Genomic DNA, 9,355 nt, shown 5'->3' on the forward strand with positions numbered 1-9,355 from the left:
ATTATTATTATTACTATTATTATTATCATCATCATCATTACTATTACTGTTATCATTATTATAATATAACTATAATTACAAAAAAATATTTACAACTACTTTACTACTACTACTACTACTACTACTACTACTACTACTACTACACTACTACTGCTACTACTACTACTACCACCACCATTTATACTACAACTACTTCAACCACCACCACCACTACTACCACCACCACCATTTATACTACAACTACTTCAACCACCACCACCACTACTACTACTACTACTACTACACTATTTTCACGTCAAGTTATTGAAATATGAGGTGCACACAGTATAGTATTAACAACCACTAATGATTTACTTCCACGCTTTGCTGTTACATGCCTCGCACGTTGTTTTACTTGCCACTTGAAATATGATAAATAAATAAGAATTAAAACATTATTTATATGAATTTATATTCAAGGCAATGTTTACAGTACTGTCCGAAAGAATAACTACATAGAACTGCTTGTGTTTTTCCTGTACAGCGTCACGCACAATGTTCTTCTGTTATTTCACCTCTGCAAGGATAAATGTTCACAAAAATAAGAAAATAATAAAGCAATTGAAAAAAAAAAAACCTATGAAAATATCAAACAAAAGGCAAAATGACTCGTAATATTTGAAGACAGAAGGGTTGTTTAAATTTGTTAGTGTTTTGTTCCCTTCGCCTTGCACTTGTTCGTACATTAAGTGAATAACTTGGCGGGAAAACTGGGGTAATCTCTCCTTGATCCCACGAGGGCTCAGCTGCGATCACCTACTTCCCACGCCTGCTCGGTGAGTGGTGGTCCTGCGCAGAGGATCGTACAGAAGAACCCTTACTGACTTCACATGGGCGTTGAAATTCTTGGATTTTGAAGTGAGGATTTAAAGGGAGAAGAAAACAAACTTTTTTTTTCATATGGAAAGTGTGGTTCTGGAATTTAAAGTGAAGGCTTGTAGAAGAGAGAGAAAAACAAAGTTATTTTCACATGTGCGGTGAAGTCTTGGCTTATGAAGAGAGGATTGAGAGGAAGGGAACAAAGGCAATGGGCTGTCAAGTTCTCTATGGTTTCCGAGGCGAGCGTGGAGAGATGGAGACTTTTTTTTTTTTTTTCTGTGGGTAAAGCCTAAGGACACAAAAAAAAAAAAAGAAAAAAAAAAACAAGAATAATATAGAGGAGACTTTGATTTCATATTGGAAGGGAAAAAAGGCTATGGGGTGTCAAGTACTCTATGGTTCTCGAGGCGAACGTGGAGAGATGGAGAGATTTTTCTATGAGTAAAGCCTAAGGACACAAAAAAAATAACAAAATAAAAAAGAAAAAAAAATGAGAATAATATAGACGAGACAGATTTCATATTGGCGTCAAAATCCTGAATTCGTTAGAGAACTGGAGAGATATTTTTTTGTGTTATTTATGCATGAAGGATGCCACATGGGGCCACAAACAGAAACAAAAGAAACAAGACGAGAATAATATAGAAGAAACTGAACTGATTCCATAACACGCGTGACAGTCTTGCATTTATTAGTGAAGACTGAAAGATGGAGAATTTAACTTTTATTCTTTTATTTTTTTCTATGCGTGAAAGAAGCCGCCTGTAAACACACACACACACAAAAAGGAACAAAAGAAAAAAGCGAGAACAATATAGGTGAGACTTAACTGATCTCATAATTGTGGTGATAGTGTTGGATGGTGAAGACACGGCTGAGTGGAAAGTGAGGAAGGTCATTAGGCTTTCATGCGGGAGATAAGGTGTCGCTTCCTGAGGCTGAGAGAACGCCCTAAAGGATTTCACCTCCTGGACTCCGAGGTGAGGCTACAGAGGAACATGAATCACTAACCTGCCTCACTGTCTTATGAACGATTAGTGAAAGGTTTGCGTGTAAATGAAGACGTATTGCCACTGAATTGTAACACATTTTTTACAATATCTGTGTCAAATGGAAAACATATCCTGCAGAAATAAGGAGGCAGATGGAGGAGAATATTGCAGGAATTAACATAATGCATGACAGAGATGAAAGCAAAGAAGTCAGCCGTTTTAAAACTACACACGCCCTTTGTTAATAATGAGAGTTTTTCTGTAAAATCTGCAGTGCCACACACAAATATATAAACAAATAAACAAACAAATAAATAAATATATAAATAAATAAATAAATGTAAAAATAAATGGATAAAAGAAAATGTGAAGTTAATTTGTCTTTTCTAAATTGTTGAGCTGCCTTAATGACTGAGAAGAAAAGTAAGTGTCCAGAACTCTGTGGATGTCCATTTGCCGAGCGTCCAGCCCCGACCGCTGCCCGCCCATACATGTGAATACTGAACCACCCTTCCTGCAAAGATGAGAGGGACGGGTACAGACCACTACGAGAAGCGCTGTGGAGGTTAAGAACGTTCCAGGATGCTACAGCTCCCCTGGGATGAGAAACTACGGAGGGAGGGAAGGCAGGGAAGGAGAAGGCAAGGAGGGGCTATCCAGGGTCGTGGAATTAGTGATGAGGTGGAGTGGTGCCCCGAGAGGCGTGATGAATACGTGAAGGTGTGAGTGTGTTCTCCGCCTGGTGAGTTACAGGAGGGATTCAGGACCCTGGGAAAAGTCATGAGGTCGAGTGGCGTTGTGGGAGAGATGATGGAGGTGATGGAGAAACTTTTACGAGAGAGAGAGAGAGAGAGAGAGAGAGAGAGAGAGAGAGAGAGAGAGAGAGAGAGAGAGAGAGAGAGAGAGAGAGAGAGAGAGACGAAATCCAAACAGAGCAGTAACAATGAATGAACACTTCTATATAAGCCATCAAATACACAACTAGACACCATCTTCCACAGTTTGAATCAGTTACTCACTCTGTGTTTTCATGACTTTTCTTTGATGCACGGGAATATAATAGAACAGAAGAAATATGCAGGGAAAACAAAGATAGAAATTTGATAGCAAAACGAGAAAACTTCTATAAAAAAAAAAGATCAAGAGAAAAATTAAAGTATTTTACACGTAATTTACTATAAACGTTTGTTAGTATTACAGCCAATTAGAATATATGACAGAAAATTAACGGACGAAATAAAAGATAATTAATGACTCTCTCTCTCTCTCTCTCTCTCTCTCTCTCTCTCTCTCTCTCTCTCTCTCTCTCGAGAGAGAGAGAGAGAGAGAGAGAGAGAGAGAGAGAGAGAGAGAGAGAGAGAGTAGGTGAGTGGCTGGGTGGATCTACATGCTTGAATCTCGTTACCTTTTTGTACCTAGCAGAGGAGGAGGAGGAGGAGGAGGAGGAGGAGGAGGAGGCTAGGTTTTAGAGGAAAGAAGACGGAGGAAAGTGAGATTACATGAAAAAGAGTAGAAATTTACGTAAGAGTTCTTTAAGGTTTATTTTGAGGGAAGTTATAATCACATTAGTGGAAGTGTTTGGTAAACAATACTACATTTACAACAGTGAATTCATGGCAGTACGAAACATATTTTTCTTTTATTCAGGTTACCCTTTAATATCATCCATAGAAAACGAACCATACTAAGAAAACGTACATAACCCAGGGTAAACATTGTTGTTTTGACGCTAGTCATTACTAAAATTCATACACGCGTGTGTGTGTGCGTATAAACCCACGTGGTATGCCTCTCCTGAAAAGATAATATGACGAGATGACGCTGCCATACTGGTACATTATATATTGAGGGTAAACCAATATACAGTGTGCGTACAGCCCCTCCTTTCCCACGTCCATCAGTCAGCGTTGCCAGCAAGTGAGTCGACTGCCGTCTGCTTCGACTCGCGTCCGAATGCAGTCCCACCAGTGCCTCCATCACCCTCACGCTCACATGTATTGACTGGTAAGCGTCTCGGAGCGGAATCAGGCGGGGCGGCTCACACCAGACGACTCCCACACTGGCAACGCTGAGTGATGAACGTGCAAATGGAGGCGACTGTACATGAGCACTCTGACAAATAACGAATATTCCCTTAACTGTCATTATCTCCCGGCACATAAATCACGCTGAGGGATGTCACACCATTGAAAAATATTAATATTAATAATAATAATAACAACTTTCGCTTTCTTTACTCTAAGGTGAGATTTCCACATTTAATTAGGTCTCATTACAATGTGATTTTGTAATAATAATAATATTAATTATATTATTATTATTGTTATTATTATTATTATTATTATTATTAAGAAAAGAACATGAACAAGAAAGAACAAGAACAAGGAAGAAGGAAGAACAAGAGGAGGAAGAAGAAAAGCAAGAAGAGGAAGAAGGAAAAGAAGAAGAAAAAGAGAATGAAAGAAGAACAAGAGCGTGAAAGAAGAGGAAGAAGAAAAAAAGGAGAGGGAAGAAAAAACCACCACCACCACTACCGTCACCACCATCAACAACAACAACAACAACAACAACAACAACAACAACAAAGCCTTCCCATCACCACCAAATTAACTTTTTAAAGGAGAGGGAAAGGGAGACGTGGCCACTCCCCGGATCTTGGCGCTAAGGGACCAATATCTCTGAGAGAGAACGAGGAAGGATGAACGGAAGGCGCCGAAGAAAAGGATAAAAAAGAATGAAGGAAAAAGGGAGGGAAGGGCGAAACATTGAGAAGAGGAGGAGGAGGAGGAGGAAATGGAGGCTAAAACGGAAACTGAGGAAGGAAGAACACAAAGCTACGAGGAAAAACTAAGGTGGTGTTCTTAGCGGGTGGTGCGTGACATCCCTCACTGATCAGGCAGGCAGGAACACTGAGACACCAGGGATTCCACACCTTACCTTCCCTTGTCTCCTCGCTTGTCAACCCGAGGGATAAGTATTAACAGTATTCTGGTAACAATAAACCATGCTCAAGAGTTTCTCCTGTTCATAACGTAGAAATATTTTTAGCCTGTCACTAGAGCAGTAAAGAAAATAAATAAATAAATAAAAATACGAATGACTTCAACAAGAGCCTTTTAAGTGTAGTGGAGGTGCGGCGCAGAAATGTTTCAGAGTACAGGGCTTAGTGCTCATCGTCTCACACTTGCTGACTGATTCCTGCTCAGCTTCACCACGTCCCTGGCATCACGACCCTTGCAACACGCCTCCTCCTTCACCTTTCCCTCTTCCTGCCCCCTCCTCCCTTCTCACTCCTGTCACCCCCTTCAAGATACATCCGAGATACAGCAATACATATAACAGTGATTTATGCAGACGTCTGAAGCACTGAAACACTGAAACATTGAAGAAGCAAGTTGAAAGATCGGGTGAAATAATGAAAAGGAAAGAGTTAACGAGTTAGTGAGGTGGTTAGCCTGCTCTGCGCGACTCGGTGTGAGCAGACGTCGTCACTGAACAGCTGAGCGGGGAGGGAGGGAGGGAGGGAGAGAGGGAGCAAGATGGAGATAGTTTTAAAATATAGATAGTAAGTTAGTTATTTTGTTTATTTATAGAAATGAAAATGAGTGAACGTGACGATGAAAGACCAAGAAATAGAAGGAGAACAACGCAGAGGAGGAGACAAGAGAAAGATGACAATAATTCAGTAGGAAAACTTCAACTGGAGCTGTTCCTACCGGCCGCCACTACTTGACTGGCTGAAAGTGCACGGTTACTTCACCTCACCTCACCACACTCACCTCAGTCAGCCTGCCAGCACCTCACTCGTGTCCTCGCCTTCACGCCGCCACTAAAGTCACTTCCCACACGCAGCACAGACTTTCCCTGCTACACCCTCGCTCTTCCTGACACTCTCTGCACCCTCCACTCCCTTCCTCTCCCCTCCCTCCACCAGCGCTCCCTCCCTCCACCAGTTTTCTAGTTCCGTGTTATATTTCAGTGAATAAAGGAGTGACATCAGTTGTAAATATTTCACCCACAATTACCAAACAAATAAAAGATTTAGACCTCCACTGAAATGTTCATGATTACACAGAGATTACCCAACTTTGCGTGACAGGCAGGCGTGACGTGTCCAAGGGAGGGGAGGAGTGAAGGGAGGGTCAGCGGAGGAATACAGGGAGGGAGAGGAACGAAGGAGAAGCAGTTAGAGGAGATCCACTCACGGGATTCTGCGTTGTTGATTTGTGTGTGGAAGTATCAAGGGTTTGCCTGCCTCCATTGTTGCTCGTCTGCTGAAATAAGTAAGTGACACAGAGAGAGAGAGAGAGAGAACACGGCTACAACACATTACCAGTGACACCAGCAGGGAAAACCCATCACCGCCACCATTACTATTACCACCAACACCATTCCTTCTTCACAGATATCCGCACCACCACCACCACCACCACCATGCTTATCACCACCACCACCACCACTGTTCCTGCCTCCCAGCCCATTATCTTCGCCACCACCACCATCACCACCACCATCACCACCACCACCACCCGATTAAGGAACACAAGGCGGTGCACCAGATATTAATGAAAGTGATTAAAACCTGCCATTAATTGCTGCCTCCTCTAATGACCCATCAGCGCCATTACCTCCTCCTCCTCTTCCTCCTCCTCGTTTTCTCTATCTTCTTTTTCTCCACCTCCCTTACTCTTCTCTTTATCTATCTTCCACCTCCACCATCACCATTTCCACCATTACCAACACCTCTTCCTCCTCCTCCTCCCCATTACATCAATTAACCACCTAATCACTGCCACCCCGCCATTGGCTCCTCCCTAACAGGATAATTGGCGGCCGTTGATTGGCTAAGGGAGTTAGGCAGTTAGCGGAGCATTATCTTAACTTCTGGGTAAAGGGAGGAGGAGGAGGAGGAAGAAGAAGAAGAAGAAGAAGAAGAGAAAAGGTGTTTATGACGAATGATGAGGTGTAAGAATGATGATGAGGAGGAAGAGGAAAAGAAGAAGGAAGAAGAAGAGGAAGAGGAGGAGGAGAAGGGGAAGTAGAAGGAAGAGAAGAAGAAAGGTGTATCAGTGTACTGGAGGAGGAGGAGGAGGAGGAGGAGGAGGAGGAGGAAGAGTAAGAATGAACGATAAGAGGAGAGAAGGAGGAGAAGGAAGAGGAGTAGGGATGAATATATAGTAGGAAGAAGAGGAATAAGGATGAACATGGACAAGAAATGAAAATGAAAGAAAGAAGAAGAGGAGGAAGAGGAGGAGGAGGAGGGAGGAAGGAGGAATGATATTAATAAAGGGAGAAGAGAAAGAGAAGATGAACAATAAGAGACGCAAAGGAGAAGGAGGAAGAGTAGGAGGAGGAGGAAGGAGTAAGGAGATTAGTAAAAGAGAAGGAGGAAAAGAATCACGGATGAAGGAAAGAGGAAGAAGGAAATAGGGAGAAGGAAGGGAAAAGGATGAACACTGAGAAGAAGGGAGGAGGAAATAAGGGAGAGAGAGGCGGTGATTCTATGGGCAATATAATACTATAGCGATATGTTAGGACACGACCCCCACTGAGGGACAGAACTACCTCCCCTCTCTCTCTCTCTCTCTCTCTCTCCGCTACTGCGCTGTTCAGTCTCAGTTCTTAGTGTTCTTTGTTATATGTGATTTTTGCTGCTTAGAAGAATGTATGGGTTTAATTTCTGGCAGATTTGTTATGTTGTATGAGGTGACAGATGGATTTACTGTAATGATAATGTCTGGGTTCTGTCTCTCGCTCATTTTCTGTCTCCTGTCTTTCTGTATTTTCATCACTTCCGCTTTTTATCTTCTACAGTGTTTCAGTATCCTTATTTTCGCTGTTTCCTATGTCCTTTTAGTATTTCGATCACTTTCTCTTCTTGTCTCCTATCTTCTGTATTTCCAACTATTTCTGTGTCTATTTTTCCCACTGCCTTCATCACCTCCACTTTCCATCTATCAATATCTTCATCGCCTCTTCTCCTCCTACGATGTACTTTAATGTATTACTATATATTTAAGTATAGGTTAAGATTACTATATATTTAAGTATAGGTTAAGATACGCTATCTTGATTTACCCCGCTTTAAACTTGTATAATCATAACTTAAGTGCATCAAACTTTCTCAGTAAATTGTTAAACTACTAAACTGACAATGACACACAGAAGTCCGGAGGTGTGTTCCTGATGACTTGTTCAGTAATGTGGTGGTTTCCCGTGCTCGGCTTGCAGGTTGGAATCTTTGCCACGGTGCCTGTCTCTCTGTGCTCAGGTTTATTGGAGCTCTCAGGTGAGTTGCTCGGTGTTTCAGTGTATTGAATCTTAAGGTGATGCAATACAAGGGTGGTGGGTGAGGCAAGAAGAACATTTTAGATGATAGATCTAACAGTAACTTGCTTCTTAGGGTGCTACGAGAAATATGTAATAAACAGGATAACTTGACGAGATGGTGGAGAGAAAGAACGAAAAGGATGATAGACGTACTGAATACTGAATGAAGCAATGAGGGTGATGGCTGTAACGAGAAGTACATTTCAGATAAAAGATATAATAATACCTTCAATGTTAGGTTACTACAAGAAATATGTAATTAATAGGATAACTTGACGAGATAGTGGAGGGAAAGGATGAAAAGGATTACAGAGGCAGTGAATACTAAATGAAGCAATGAGGGCGATGGGTGTAACGAGAAGTATATATCAGATAACAGATATAATAATACCTTCAATGTGAGGGTACGTAAAGGATGTGTGCTATTAATGTGATAACTACACGGGGACTAAAGAGAAGTATTATGAATGCACTGAAGGAACACCAGATGAAGGTTGTAACAAGCATATTTCTGACTATTAATCAAATAATAGCTTAAGTGTGAAGAGTTTGTGGAAGATAAGTAGTATTGTCTTGCTAACCTGACCAGCTGTTGACGTTATGAAGCAGGAATTCTCTTTGATCACGAGAAAAACTGTTCATTTTTCAATCTGTTGTTGCTATTAATACTGCTTCGTTCTTTCTGCAGTAATTGTTACTTTAGGTGTAGTGGTGATGACTCATACTAATCATAATGGTAACTGCTGAAGCAACAATAGTAATAGTAGTAGTAGTAGTAGTAGTAGTAGTAGTAGTAGTAGTAGTAGCAGTTGTTGTTGTTGTTGTTGTTGTAATAATAGTAGTAGTAGTAATAGTAATCGCAGTAGTAGTAGTAGTAGTAGTAGTAGTAGTATATAATTGCATCAAGTATACAGGTCTATTGAGCAGAAAAGTTGTATTACAAAGGATTACACACGCGCGCGAATAAATACAGGGTGTCCCTCGAGTTACATACTTCGGGATCTGATAGTTCAAGTAATTCCAAGTCGAAAATATTTTATTCACATACTTCGGGATCTGATAGTTCAAGTAATTCCAAGTCGAAAATATTTTATACCCAAATGGTGTGTTTTGCTTTATTTTGCAAGAAATGGACGTGTAAGTTGTGTGTGTCGGGAACCGCTCGCCTGGGGCCT

The 9,355-nt window shown here is 41.3% G+C and overlaps 2 long non-coding RNA genes across 2 annotated transcripts in view; one reads left to right on the top strand and one right to left on the bottom strand.

Moving 5' to 3' along the window:
- Positions 1-3,375: 3,375 nt before the first annotated feature.
- LOC135097239 (uncharacterized) lies at positions 3,376-5,856 on the bottom strand. The gene is made up of 2 exons (XR_010265494.1): positions 5,630-5,856; positions 3,376-3,918 (listed from the first exon to the last, which is right to left on the bottom strand). It is a non-coding gene; the product is annotated as an uncharacterized LOC135097239 (long non-coding RNA).
- A 158-nt stretch (positions 5,857-6,014) lies between these two features.
- Positions 6,015-9,355, top strand: part of LOC135097251 (uncharacterized) — a 6,877-nt gene continuing 3,536 nt past the window's right edge. The window contains exons 1-2 of the long non-coding RNA XR_010265520.1: positions 6,015-6,133; positions 8,082-8,139. This is a non-coding gene — a long non-coding RNA (uncharacterized LOC135097251). The remainder of the gene's footprint in view (positions 6,134-8,081; positions 8,140-9,355) is intronic.

The sequence above is a fragment of the Scylla paramamosain genome, unplaced genomic scaffold, assembly GCF_035594125.1.
Source record: "Scylla paramamosain isolate STU-SP2022 unplaced genomic scaffold, ASM3559412v1 Contig15, whole genome shotgun sequence".
Classification (NCBI taxonomy): domain Eukaryota; kingdom Metazoa; phylum Arthropoda; class Malacostraca; order Decapoda; family Portunidae; genus Scylla; species Scylla paramamosain.